The sequence below is a fragment of the Triturus cristatus genome, chromosome 5_1, assembly GCF_964204655.1.
Source record: "Triturus cristatus chromosome 5_1, aTriCri1.1, whole genome shotgun sequence".
In the NCBI taxonomy this organism is placed as follows: Eukaryota; Metazoa; Chordata; class Amphibia; order Caudata; family Salamandridae; genus Triturus; species Triturus cristatus.
Genome location: NC_140587.1, coordinates 923,942,343 through 923,955,474, shown reverse-complemented (window position 1 = coordinate 923,955,474; position 13,132 = coordinate 923,942,343). Strand labels below are relative to the sequence as shown.

General features: G+C 33.8%; 19 non-coding genes across 19 annotated transcripts; all 19 read right to left on the bottom strand.

Annotated features, from left to right (window-relative positions):
• Positions 1-138: 138 nt before the first annotated feature.
• On the bottom strand, positions 139-212 carry TRNAI-AAU (transfer RNA isoleucine (anticodon AAU)). The gene has a single exon. It is a non-coding gene; the product is annotated as a tRNA-Ile (tRNA).
• A 523-nt stretch (positions 213-735) lies between these two features.
• On the bottom strand, positions 736-809 carry TRNAI-AAU (transfer RNA isoleucine (anticodon AAU)). The gene has a single exon. It is a non-coding gene; the product is annotated as a tRNA-Ile (tRNA).
• A 782-nt stretch (positions 810-1,591) lies between these two features.
• Positions 1,592-1,665, bottom strand: TRNAI-AAU (transfer RNA isoleucine (anticodon AAU)). The gene has a single exon. It is a non-coding gene; the product is annotated as a tRNA-Ile (tRNA).
• Positions 1,666-2,182: 517 nt separating this feature from the next.
• Positions 2,183-2,256, bottom strand: TRNAI-AAU (transfer RNA isoleucine (anticodon AAU)). Its single transcript has one exon. It is a non-coding gene; the product is annotated as a tRNA-Ile (tRNA).
• A 523-nt stretch (positions 2,257-2,779) lies between these two features.
• TRNAI-AAU (transfer RNA isoleucine (anticodon AAU)) lies at positions 2,780-2,853 on the bottom strand. Its single transcript has one exon. It is a non-coding gene; the product is annotated as a tRNA-Ile (tRNA).
• Positions 2,854-3,370: 517 nt separating this feature from the next.
• Positions 3,371-3,444, bottom strand: TRNAI-AAU (transfer RNA isoleucine (anticodon AAU)). The gene has a single exon. It is a non-coding gene; the product is annotated as a tRNA-Ile (tRNA).
• Positions 3,445-3,967: 523 nt separating this feature from the next.
• TRNAI-AAU (transfer RNA isoleucine (anticodon AAU)) lies at positions 3,968-4,041 on the bottom strand. Its single transcript has one exon. It is a non-coding gene; the product is annotated as a tRNA-Ile (tRNA).
• Positions 4,042-5,414: 1,373 nt separating this feature from the next.
• TRNAI-AAU (transfer RNA isoleucine (anticodon AAU)) lies at positions 5,415-5,488 on the bottom strand. The gene has a single exon. It is a non-coding gene; the product is annotated as a tRNA-Ile (tRNA).
• Positions 5,489-6,011: 523 nt separating this feature from the next.
• TRNAI-AAU (transfer RNA isoleucine (anticodon AAU)) lies at positions 6,012-6,085 on the bottom strand. Its single transcript has one exon. It is a non-coding gene; the product is annotated as a tRNA-Ile (tRNA).
• A 517-nt stretch (positions 6,086-6,602) lies between these two features.
• TRNAI-AAU (transfer RNA isoleucine (anticodon AAU)) lies at positions 6,603-6,676 on the bottom strand. The gene has a single exon. It is a non-coding gene; the product is annotated as a tRNA-Ile (tRNA).
• A 523-nt stretch (positions 6,677-7,199) lies between these two features.
• On the bottom strand, positions 7,200-7,273 carry TRNAI-AAU (transfer RNA isoleucine (anticodon AAU)). The gene has a single exon. It is a non-coding gene; the product is annotated as a tRNA-Ile (tRNA).
• A 523-nt stretch (positions 7,274-7,796) lies between these two features.
• TRNAI-AAU (transfer RNA isoleucine (anticodon AAU)) lies at positions 7,797-7,870 on the bottom strand. The gene has a single exon. It is a non-coding gene; the product is annotated as a tRNA-Ile (tRNA).
• A 517-nt stretch (positions 7,871-8,387) lies between these two features.
• TRNAI-AAU (transfer RNA isoleucine (anticodon AAU)) lies at positions 8,388-8,461 on the bottom strand. The gene has a single exon. It is a non-coding gene; the product is annotated as a tRNA-Ile (tRNA).
• Positions 8,462-8,984: 523 nt separating this feature from the next.
• TRNAI-AAU (transfer RNA isoleucine (anticodon AAU)) lies at positions 8,985-9,058 on the bottom strand. The gene has a single exon. It is a non-coding gene; the product is annotated as a tRNA-Ile (tRNA).
• Positions 9,059-10,431: 1,373 nt separating this feature from the next.
• Positions 10,432-10,505, bottom strand: TRNAI-AAU (transfer RNA isoleucine (anticodon AAU)). Its single transcript has one exon. It is a non-coding gene; the product is annotated as a tRNA-Ile (tRNA).
• Positions 10,506-11,028: 523 nt separating this feature from the next.
• TRNAI-AAU (transfer RNA isoleucine (anticodon AAU)) lies at positions 11,029-11,102 on the bottom strand. Its single transcript has one exon. It is a non-coding gene; the product is annotated as a tRNA-Ile (tRNA).
• Positions 11,103-11,619: 517 nt separating this feature from the next.
• On the bottom strand, positions 11,620-11,693 carry TRNAI-AAU (transfer RNA isoleucine (anticodon AAU)). The gene has a single exon. It is a non-coding gene; the product is annotated as a tRNA-Ile (tRNA).
• Positions 11,694-12,216: 523 nt separating this feature from the next.
• On the bottom strand, positions 12,217-12,290 carry TRNAI-AAU (transfer RNA isoleucine (anticodon AAU)). Its single transcript has one exon. It is a non-coding gene; the product is annotated as a tRNA-Ile (tRNA).
• A 523-nt stretch (positions 12,291-12,813) lies between these two features.
• TRNAI-AAU (transfer RNA isoleucine (anticodon AAU)) lies at positions 12,814-12,887 on the bottom strand. The gene has a single exon. It is a non-coding gene; the product is annotated as a tRNA-Ile (tRNA).
• Between the last annotated feature and the right edge of the window lie 245 nt (positions 12,888-13,132).

The following is a 13,132-nucleotide window of genomic DNA, read 5'->3' as shown; positions in this document are numbered from 1 at the left end:
GGCACTTTAACATTAATATATAATTCCACATCTATATCAAATTGATTCAACTAATTATTCTAGCAGCTCTTGCTCCAAAGAGATATACAGTTAACAAAGAGACACAAGAAAAAGCATCTTTTTTTTAACACAGAAACTTGGCCTGTACAGGGATCGAACCTGTGACCTTGGCGTTATTAGCACCACGCTCTAACCAACTGAGCTAACAGGCCGCCGTTCGTGCTGGGCTGGGGGACAAGCATATGAAGAATTGCTAATGTCAGTGAACCCCAGATAGTTTGAAAGCTTATTTTCAGCTGTTTACCCATAAGGTATATTTATATATTATCGACATGAAGAAACAAATATCACAAAAAAATCAATACAAATGAGATTTTCATTCTTAGTGTTAAAACTTAGAACCATTAATGTATTTTCTATGTGGTTTAGCAATAAATAACAGTTTATCATCTATATTAAATTAATTCATCTACTCATTCTATCAGCTTCTGCTCAAAGGAAATATAGAGATAAACATCAGACAGAAGGAAATGCTTGTAATAAATGAGAGATTTAGTTACTTAGTGTTAGAACTTACAACCATTAATGGATGTTCAAGGCACTTTAACATTAATATATAATTCCACATCTATATCAAATTGATTCAACTAATGATTCTAGCAGCTCTTGCTCCAAAGAGATATACAGATAACAAAGAGACAGAAGAAAAAGCATCTTTTATTTAACACAGAAACTTGGCCTGTACAGGGATCGAACCTGTGACCTTGGCGTTATTAGCACCACGCTCTAACCAACTGAGCTAACAGGCCGCTGTTTGTGCTGGGCTGGGGGACAAGCATATGAAGAATTGCTAATGTCAGTGAACCCCAGATAGTTTGAAAGCTTATTTTCAGCTGTTTACCCATAAGGTATATTTATATATTATCGACATGAAGAAACAAATATCACAAAAAAATCAATACAAATGAGATTTTCATTCTTAGTGTTAAAACTTAGAACCATTAATGTATTTTCCATGTGGTTTAGCAATAAATAACAGTTCATCATCTATATTAAATTAATTCATCTACTCATTCTATCAGCTTCTGCTCAAAGGAAATATAGATTTAAACAAGATACAGAAGAAAATGCATCTATTTCAACATTAAAGCAGCGTTAAGTGTTTGCTTGGAGAGTGGTAGAAAGTATGTTCTTGGCATTTTTAACTTCATGTTCTAACAGAATCAGATAATAGGCTTACTATATTTATAGCATACTACTGAAGAAATAACAGATGATGAAGTGCTACTGATTGTTAACCCGAGATAGATGGAAATCTTATATTCAGCTGTTTACATTCATGGTGTCTTTAAGCATTATCAAAAAATCAAAACTAGTCTTTCCTAAATTACTTGTAATAAATGGGAGATTAATTACTTAGTGTTAGAACTTTGAACCATTAATGGGTGTTCAAGGCACTTTAACATTAATATATAATTCCACATCTATATCAAATTGATTCAACTAATGATTCTAGCAGCTCTTGCTCCAAAGAGATATACAGATAACAAAGAGACACAAGAAAAAGCATCTTTTATTTAACACAGAAACTTGGCCTGTACAGGGATCGAACCTGTGACCTTGGCGTTATTAGCACCACGCTCTAACCAACTGAGCTAACAGGCCGCTGTTCGTGCTGGGCTGGGGGACAAGCATATGAAGAATTGCGAATGTCAGTGAACCCCAGATAGTTTGAAAGCTTATTTTCAGCTGTTTACCCATAAGGTATATTTATATATTATCGACATGAAGAAACAAATATCACAAAAAAATCAATACAAATGAGATTTTCATTCTTAGTGTTAAAACTTAGAACCATTAATGTATGTTCTATGTGGTTTAGCAATAAATAACAGTTCATCATCTATATTAAATTAATTCATCTACTCATTCTATCAGCTCCTGCTCAAAGGAAATATAGAGATAAACATCAGACAGAAGAAAATGCTTGTAATAAATGAGAGATTTAGTTACTTAGTGTTAGAACTTACAACCATTAATGGATGTTCAAGGCACTTTAACATTAATATATAATTCCACATCTATATCAAATTGATTCAACTACTAGCAGCTCTTGCTCCAAAGAGATATACAGTTAACAAAGAGACACAAGAAAAAGCATCTTTTTTTTAACACAGAAACTTGGCCTGTACAGGGATCGAACCTGTGACCTTGGCGTTATTAGCACCACGCTCTAACCAACTGAGCTAACAGGCCGCCGTTCGTTCTGTGCTGGGGGACAAGCATATGCAGAACTGCTAATGTCAGTGAACCCCAGATAGTTTGAAAGCTTATTTTCAGCTGTTTACCCATAAGGTATATTTATATATTATCGACATGAAGAAACAAATATCACAAAAAAATCAATACAAATGAGATTTTCATTCTTAGTGTTAAAACTTAGAACCATTAATGTATGTTCTATGTGGTTTAGCAATAAATAACAGTTCATCATCTATATTAAATTAATTCATCTACTCATTCTATCAGCTCCTGCTCAAAGGAAATATAGAGATAAACATCAGACAGAAGAAAATGCTTGTAATAAATGAGAGATTTAGTTACTTAGTGTTAGAACTTACAACCATTAATGGATGTTCAAGGCACTTTAACATTAATATATAATTCCACATCTATATCAAATTGATTCAACTAATCATTCTAGCAGCTCTTGCTCCAAAGAGATATACAGATAACAAAGAGACACAAGAAAAAGCATCTTTTATTGACCACAGAAACTTGGCCTGTACAGGGATCGAACCTGTGACCTTGGCGTTATTAGCACCACGCTCTAACCAACTGAGCTAACAGGCCGCCGTTCGTGCGGGGCTGGGGGACACGCATATGAAGAATTGCTAATGTCAGTGAACCCCAGATAGTTTGAAAGCTTATTTTCAGCTGTTTACCCATAAGGTATATTTATATATTATCGACATGAAGAAACAAATATCACAAAAAAATCAATACAAATGAGATTTTCAATCTTAGTGTTAAAACTTAGAACCATTAATGTATTTTCCATGTGGTTTAGCAATAAATAACAGTTCATCATCTATATTAAATTAATTCATCTACTCATTCTATCAGCTCCTGCTCAAAGGAAATATAGAGATAAACATCAGACAGAAGAAAATGCTTGTAATAAATGAGAGATTTAGTTACTTAGTGTTAGAACTTACAACCATTAATGGATGTTCAAGGCACTTTAACATTAATATATAATTCCACATCTATATCAAATTGATTCAACTACTAGCAGCTCTTGCTCCAAAGAGATATACAGTTAACAAAGAGACACAAGAAAAAGCATCTTTTTTTTAACACAGAAACTTGGCCTGTACAGGGATCGAACCTGTGACCTTGGCGTTATTAGCACCACGCTCTAACCAACTGAGCTAACAGGCCGCCGTTCGTGCTGTGCTGGGGGACAAGCATATGCAGAACTGCTAATGTCAGTGAACCCCAGATAGTTTGAAAGCTTATTTTCAGCTGTTTACCCATAAGGTATATTTATATATTATCGAAATGAAGAAACAAATATCACAAAAAAATCAATACAAATGAGATTTTCATTCTTAGTGTTAAAACTTAGAACCATTAATGTATGTTCTATGTGGTTTAGCAATAAATAACAGTTCATCATCTATATTAAATTAATTCATCTACTCATTCTATCAGCTCCTGCTCAAAGGAAATATAGAGATAAACATCAGACAGAAGAAAATGCTTGTAATAAATGAGAGATTTAGTTACTTAGTGTTAGAACTTACAACCATTAATGGATGTTCAAGGCACTTTAACATTAATATATAATTCCACATCTATATCAAATTGATTCAACTAATGATTCTAGCAGCTCTTGCTCCAAAGAGATATACAGATAACAAAGAGACAGAAGAAAAAGCATCGTTTATTTAACACAGAAACTTGGCCTGTACAGGGATCGAACCTGTGACCTTGGCGTTATTAGCACCACGCTCTAACCAACTGAGCTAACAGGCCACCGTTTGTTCTGGGCTGGGGGACAAGCATATGAAGAATTGCGAATGTCAGGGAACCCCAGATAGTTTGAAAGCTTATTTTCAGCTGTTTACCCATAAGGTATATTTATATATTATCGACATGAAGAAACAAATATCACAAAAAAATCAATACAAATGAGATTTTCAATCTTAGTGTTAAAACTTAGAACCATTAATGTATTTTCCATGTGGTTTAGCAATAAATAACAGTTCATAATCTATATTAAATTAATTCATCTACTCATTCTATCAGCTTCTGCTCAAAGGAAATATAGATTTAAACAAGATACAGAAGAAAATGCATCTATTTCAACATTAAAGCAGCGTTAAGTGTTTGCTTGGAGAGTGGTAGAAAGTATGTTCTTGGCATTTTTAACTTCATGTTCTAACAGAATCAGATAATAGGCTTACTATATTTATAGCATACTACTGAAGAAATAACAGATGATGAAGTGCTACTGATTGTTAACCCGAGATAGATGGAAATCTTATATTCAGCTGTTTACATTCATGGTGTCTTTAAGCATTATCAAAAAATCAAAACTAGTCTTTCCTAAATTACTTGTAATAAATGGGAGATTAATTACTTAGTGTTAGAACTTTGAACCATTAATGGGTGTTCAAGGCACTTTAACATTAATATATAATTCCACATCTATATCAAATTGATTCAACTAATGATTCTAGCAGCTCTTGCTCCAAAGAGATATACAGATAACAAAGAGACAGAAGAAAAAGCATCTTTTATTTAACACAGAAACTTGGCCTGTACAGGGATCGAACCTGTGACCTTGGCGTTATTATCACCACGCTCTAACCAACTGAGCTAACTGGCCGCTGTTCGTGCTGGGCTGGGGGACAAGCATATGAAGAATTGCGAATGTCAGTGAACCCCAGATAGTTTGAAAGCTTATTTTCAGCTGTTTACCCATAAGGTATATTTATATATTATCGACATGAAGAAACAAATATCACAAAAAAATCAATACAAATGAGATTTTCATTCTTAGTGTTAAAACTTAGAACCATTAATGTATGTTCTATGTGGTTTAGCAATAAATAACAGTTCATCATCTATATTAAATTAATTCATCTACTCATTCTATCAGCTCCTGCTCAAAGGAAATATAGAGATAAACATCAGACAGAAGAAAATGCTTGTAATAAATGAGAGATTTAGTTACTTAGTGTTAGAACTTACAACCATTAATGGATGTTCAAGGCACTTTAACATTAATATATAATTCCACATCTATATCAAATTGATTCAACTACTAGCAGCTCTTGCTCCAAAGAGATATACAGTTAACAAAGAGACACAAGAAAAAGCATCTTTTTTTTAACACAGAAACTTGGCCTGTACAGGGATCGAACCTGTGACCTTGGCGTTATTAGCACCACGCTCTAACCAACTGAGCTAACAGGCCGCCGTTCGTTCTGTGCTGGGGGACAAGCATATGCAGAACTGCTAATGTCAGTGAACCCCAGATAGTTTGAAAGCTTATTTTCAGCTGTTTACCCATAAGGTATATTTATATATTATCGACATGAAGAAACAAATATCACAAAAAAATCAATACAAATGAGATTTTCATTCTTAGTGTTAAAACTTAGAACCATTAATGTATGTTCTATGTGGTTTAGCAATAAATAACAGTTCATCATCTATATTAAATTAATTCATCTACTCATTCTATCAGCTCCTGCTCAAAGGAAATATAGAGATAAACATCAGACAGAAGAAAATGCTTGTAATAAATGAGAGATTTAGTTACTTAGTGTTAGAACTTACAACCATTAATGGATGTTCAAGGCACTTTAACATTAATATATAATTCCACATCTATATCAAATTGATTCAACTAATGATTCTAGCAGCTCTTGCTCCAAAGAGATATACAGATAACAAAGAGACAGAAGAAAAAGCATCGTTTATTTAACACAGAAACTTGGCCTGTACAGGGATCGAACCTGTGACCTTGGCGTTATTAGCACCACGCTCTAACCAACTGAGCTAACAGGCCGCCGCTCGTGCTGGGCTGGGGGACAAGCATATGAAGAATTGCTAATGTCAGTGAACCCCAGATAGTTTGAAAGCTTATTTTCAGCTGTTTACCCATAAGGTATATTTATATATTATCGACATGAAGAAACAAATATCACAAAAAAATCAATACAAATGAGATTTTCAATCTTAGTGTTAAAACTTAGAACCATTAATGTATTTTCCATGTGGTTTAGCAATAAATAACAGTTCATCATCTATATTAAATTAATTCATCTACTCATTCTATCAGCTCCTGCTCAAAGGAAATATAGAGATAAACATCAGACAGAAGAAAATGCTTGTAATAAATGAGAGATTTAGTTACTTAGTGTTAGAACTTACAACCATTAATGGATGTTCAAGGCACTTTAACATTAATATATAATTCCACATCTATATCAAATTGATTCAACTACTAGCAGCTCTTGCTCCAAAGAGATATACAGTTAACAAAGAGACACAAGAAAAAGCATCTTTTTTTTAACACAGAAACTTGGCCTGTACAGGGATCGAACCTGTGACCTTGGCGTTATTAGCACCACGCTCTAACCAACTGAGCTAACAGGCCGCCGTTCGTGCTGTGCTGGGGGACAAGCATATGCAGAACTGCTAATGTCAGTGAACCCCAGATAGTTTGAAAGCTTATTTTCAGCTGTTTACCCATAAGGTATATTTATATATTATCGACATGAAGAAACAAATATCACAAAAAAATCAATACAAATGAGATTTTCATTCTTAGTGTTAAAACTTAGAACCATTAATGTATGTTCTATGTGGTTTAGCAATAAATAACAGTTCATCATCTATATTCAATTAATTCATCTACTCATTCTATCAGCTCCTGCTCAAAGGAAATATAGAGATAAACATCAGACAGAAGAAAATGCTTGTAATAAATTAGAGATTTAGTTACTTAGTGTTAGAACTTACAACCATTAATGGATGTTCAAGGCACTTTAACATTAATATATAATTCCACATCTATATCAAATTGATTCAACTAATGATTCTAGCAGCTCTTGCTCCAAAGAGATATACAGTTAACAAAGAGACACAAGAAAAAGCATCTTTTTTTTAACACAGAAACTTGGCCTGTACAGGGATCGAACCTGTGACCTTGGCGTTATTAGCACCACGCTCTAACCAACTGAGCTAACAGGCCGCCGTTCGTTCTGTGCTGGGGGACAAGCATATGCAGAACTGCTAATGTCAGTGAACCCCAGATAGTTTGAAAGCTTATTTTCAGCTGTTTACCCATAAGGTATATTTATATATTATCGACATGAAGAAACAAATATCACAAAAAAATCAATACAAATGAGATTTTCATTCTTAGTGTTAAAACTTAGAACCATTAATGTATGTTCTATGTGGTTTAGCAATAAATAACAGTTCATCATCTATATTAAATTAATTCATCTACTCATTCTATCAGCTCCTGCTCAAAGGAAATATAGAGATAAACATCAGACAGAAGAAAATGCTTGTAATAAATGAGAGATTTAGTTACTTAGTGTTAGAACTTACAACCATTAATGGATGTTCAAGGCACTTTAACATTAATATATAATTCCACATCTATATCAAATTGATTCAACTAATCATTCTAGCAGCTCTTGCTCCAAAGAGATATACAGATAACAAAGAGACACAAGAAAAAGCATCTTTTATTGACCACAGAAACTTGGCCTGTACAGGGATCGAACCTGTGACCTTGGCGTTATTAGCACCACGCTCTAACCAACTGAGCTAACAGGCCGCCGTTCGTGCGGGGCTGGGGGACACGCATATGAAGAATTGCTAATGTCAGTGAACCCCAGATAGTTTGAAAGCTTATTTTCAGCTGTTTACCCATAAGGTATATTTATATATTATCGACATGAAGAAACAAATATCACAAAAAAATCAATACAAATGAGATTTTCAATCTTAGTGTTAAAACTTAGAACCATTAATGTATTTTCCATGTGGTTTAGCAATAAATAACAGTTCATCATCTATATTAAATTAATTCATCTACTCATTCTATCAGCTCCTGCTCAAAGGAAATATAGAGATAAACATCAGACAGAAGAAAATGCTTGTAATAAATGAGAGATTTAGTTACTTAGTGTTAGAACTTACAACCATTAATGGATGTTCAAGGCACTTTAACATTAATATATAATTCCACATCTATATCAAATTGATTCAACTACTAGCAGCTCTTGCTCCAAAGAGATATACAGTTAACAAAGAGACACAAGAAAAAGCATCTTTTTTTTAACACAGAAACTTGGCCTGTACAGGGATCGAACCTGTGACCTTGGCGTTATTAGCACCACGCTCTAACCAACTGAGCTAACAGGCCGCCGTTCGTGCTGTGCTGGGGGACAAGCATATGCAGAACTGCTAATGTCAGTGAACCCCAGATAGTTTGAAAGCTTATTTTCAGCTGTTTACCCATAAGGTATATTTATATATTATCGAAATGAAGAAACAAATATCACAAAAAAATCAATACAAATGAGATTTTCATTCTTAGTGTTAAAACTTAGAACCATTAATGTATGTTCTATGTGGTTTAGCAATAAATAACAGTTCATCATCTATATTAAATTAATTCATCTACTCATTCTATCAGCTCCTGCTCAAAGGAAATATAGAGATAAACATCAGACAGAAGAAAATGCTTGTAATAAATGAGAGATTTAGTTACTTAGTGTTAGAACTTACAACCATTAATGGATGTTCAAGGCACTTTAACATTAATATATAATTCCACATCTATATCAAATTGATTCAACTAATGATTCTAGCAGCTCTTGCTCCAAAGAGATATACAGATAACAAAGAGACAGAAGAAAAAGCATCGTTTATTTAACACAGAAACTTGGCCTGTACAGGGATCGAACCTGTGACCTTGGCGTTATTAGCACCACGCTCTAACCAACTGAGCTAACAGGCCACCGTTTGTTCTGGGCTGGGGGACAAGCATATGAAGAATTGCGAATGTCAGGGAACCCCAGATAGTTTGAAAGCTTATTTTCAGCTGTTTACCCATAAGGTATATTTATATATTATCGACATGAAGAAACAAATATCACAAAAAAATCAATACAAATGAGATTTTCAATCTTAGTGTTAAAACTTAGAACCATTAATGTATTTTCCATGTGGTTTAGCAATAAATAACAGTTCATAATCTATATTAAATTAATTCATCTACTCATTCTATCAGCTTCTGCTCAAAGGAAATATAGATTTAAACAAGATACAGAAGAAAATGCATCTATTTCAACATTAAAGCAGCGTTAAGTGTTTGCTTGGAGAGTGGTAGAAAGTATGTTCTTGGCATTTTTAACTTCATGTTCTAACAGAATCAGATAATAGGCTTACTATATTTATAGCATACTACTGAAGAAATAACAGATGATGAAGTGCTACTGATTGTTAACCCGAGATAGATGGAAATCTTATATTCAGCTGTTTACATTCATGGTGTCTTTAAGCATTATCAAAAAATCAAAACTAGTCTTTCCTAAATTACTTGTAATAAATGGGAGATTAATTACTTAGTGTTAGAACTTTGAACCATTAATGGGTGTTCAAGGCACTTTAACATTAATATATAATTCCACATCTATATCAAATTGATTCAACTAATGATTCTAGCAGCTCTTGCTCCAAAGAGATATACAGATAACAAAGAGACAGAAGAAAAAGCATCTTTTATTTAACACAGAAACTTGGCCTGTACAGGGATCGAACCTGTGACCTTGGCGTTATTATCACCACGCTCTAACCAACTGAGCTAACTGGCCGCTGTTCGTGCTGGGCTGGGGGACAAGCATATGAAGAATTGCGAATGTCAGTGAACCCCAGATAGTTTGAAAGCTTATTTTCAGCTGTTTACCCATAAGGTATATTTATATATTATCGACATGAAGAAACAAATATCACAAAAAAATCAATACAAATGAGATTTTCATTCTTAGTGTTAAAACTTAGAACCATTAATGTATGTTCTATGTGGTTTAGCAATAAATAACAGTTCATCATCTATATTAAATTAATTCATCTACTCATTCTATCAGCTCCTGCTCAAAGGAAATATAGAGATAAACATCAGACAGAAGAAAATGCTTGTAATAAATGAGAGATTTAGTTACTTAGTGTTAGAACTTACAACCATTAATGGATGTTCAAGGCACTTTAACATTAATATATAATTCCACATCTATATCAAATTGATTCAACTACTAGCAGCTCTTGCTCCAAAGAGATATACAGTTAACAAAGAGACACAAGAAAAAGCATCTTTTTTTTAACACAGAAACTTGGCCTGTACAGGGATCGAACCTGTGACCTTGGCGTTATTAGCACCACGCTCTAACCAACTGAGCTAACAGGCCGCCGTTCGTTCTGTGCTGGGGGACAAGCATATGCAGAACTGCTAATGTCAGTGAACCCCAGATAGTTTGAAAGCTTATTTTCAGCTGTTTACCCATAAGGTATATTTATATATTATCGACATGAAGAAACAAATATCACAAAAAAATCAATACAAATGAGATTTTCATTCTTAGTGTTAAAACTTAGAACCATTAATGTATGTTCTATGTGGTTTAGCAATAAATAACAGTTCATCATCTATATTAAATTAATTCATCTACTCATTCTATCAGCTCCTGCTCAAAGGAAATATAGAGATAAACATCAGACAGAAGAAAATGCTTGTAATAAATGAGAGATTTAGTTACTTAGTGTTAGAACTTACAACCATTAATGGATGTTCAAGGCACTTTAACATTAATATATAATTCCACATCTATATCAAATTGATTCAACTAATGATTCTAGCAGCTCTTGCTCCAAAGAGATATACAGATAACAAAGAGACAGAAGAAAAAGCATCGTTTATTTAACACAGAAACTTGGCCTGTACAGGGATCGAACCTGTGACCTTGGCGTTATTAGCACCACGCTCTAACCAACTGAGCTAACAGGCCGCCGCTCGTGCTGGGCTGGGGGACAAGCATATGAAGAATTGCTAATGTCAGTGAACCCCAGATAGTTTGAAAGCTTATTTTCAGCTGTTTACCCATAAGGTATATTTATATATTATCGACATGAAGAAACAAATATCACAAAAAAATCAATACAAATGAGATTTTCAATCTTAGTGTTAAAACTTAGAACCATTAATGTATTTTCCATGTGGTTTAGCAATAAATAACAGTTCATCATCTATATTAAATTAATTCATCTACTCATTCTATCAGCTCCTGCTCAAAGGAAATATAGAGATAAACATCAGACAGAAGAAAATGCTTGTAATAAATGAGAGATTTAGTTACTTAGTGTTAGAACTTACAACCATTAATGGATGTTCAAGGCACTTTAACATTAATATATAATTCCACATCTATATCAAATTGATTCAACTACTAGCAGCTCTTGCTCCAAAGAGATATACAGTTAACAAAGAGACACAAGAAAAAGCATCTTTTTTTTAACACAGAAACTTGGCCTGTACAGGGATCGAACCTGTGACCTTGGCGTTATTAGCACCACGCTCTAACCAACTGAGCTAACAGGCCGCCGTTCGTGCTGTGCTGGGGGACAAGCATATGCAGAACTGCTAATGTCAGTGAACCCCAGATAGTTTGAAAGCTTATTTTCAGCTGTTTACCCATAAGGTATATTTATATATTATCGACATGAAGAAACAAATATCACAAAAAAATCAATACAAATGAGATTTTCATTCTTAGTGTTAAAACTTAGAACCATTAATGTATGTTCTATGTGGTTTAGCAATAAATAACAGTTCATCATCTATATTCAATTAATTCATCTACTCATTCTATCAGCTCCTGCTCAAAGGAAATATAGAGATAAACATCAGACAGAAGAAAATGCTTGTAATAAATTAGAGATTTAGTTACTTAGTGTTAGAACTTACAACCATTAATGGATGTTCAAGGCACTTTAACATTAATATATAATTCCACATCTATATCAAATTGATTCAACTAATGATTCTAGCAGCTCTTGCTCCAAAGAGATATACAGTTAACAAAGAGACGCAAGAAAAAGCATCTTTTTTTTAACACAGAAACTTGGCCTGTACAGGGATCGAACCTGTGACCTTGGCGTTATTAGCACCACGCTCTAACCAACTGAGCTAACAGGCCGCCGTTCGTGCTGGGCTGGGGGACAAGCATATGAAGAATTGCTAATGTCAGTGAACCCCAGATAGTTTGAAAGCTTATTTTCAGCTGTTTACCCATAAGGTATATTTATATATTATCGACATGAAGAAACAAATATCACAAAAAAATCAATACAAATGAGATTTTCATTCTTAGTGTTAAAACTTAGAACCATTAATGTATTTTCTATGTGGTTTAGCAATAAATAACAGTTTATCATCTATATTAAATTAATTCATCTACTCATTCTATCAGCTTCTGCTCAAAGGAAATATAGAGATAAACATCAGACAGAAGAAAATGCTTGTAATAAATGAGAGATTTAGTTACTTAGTGTTAGAACTTACAACCATTAATGGATGTTCAAGGCACTTTAACATTAATATATAATTCCACATCTATATCAAATTGATTCAACTAATGATTCTAGCAGCTCTTGCTCCAAAGAGATATACAGATAACAAAGAGACAGAAGAAAAAGCATCTTTTATTTAACACAGAAACTTGGCCTGTACAGGGATCGAACCTGTGACCTTGGCGTTATTAGCACCACGCTCTAACCAACTGAGCTAACAGGCCGCTGTTCATGCTTGGCTGGGGGACAAGCATATGAAGAAGTGGTAATGTCAGTGAACCCCAGATAGTTTGAAAGCCTTTTTTCAGCTGTTTACCCATAAGGTATATTTATATATTATCGACATGAAGAAACAAATATCACAAAAAAATCAATACAAATGAGATTTTCAATCTTAGTGTTAAAACTTAGAACCATTAATGTATTTTCCATGTGGTTTAGCAATAAATAACAGTTCATCATCTATATT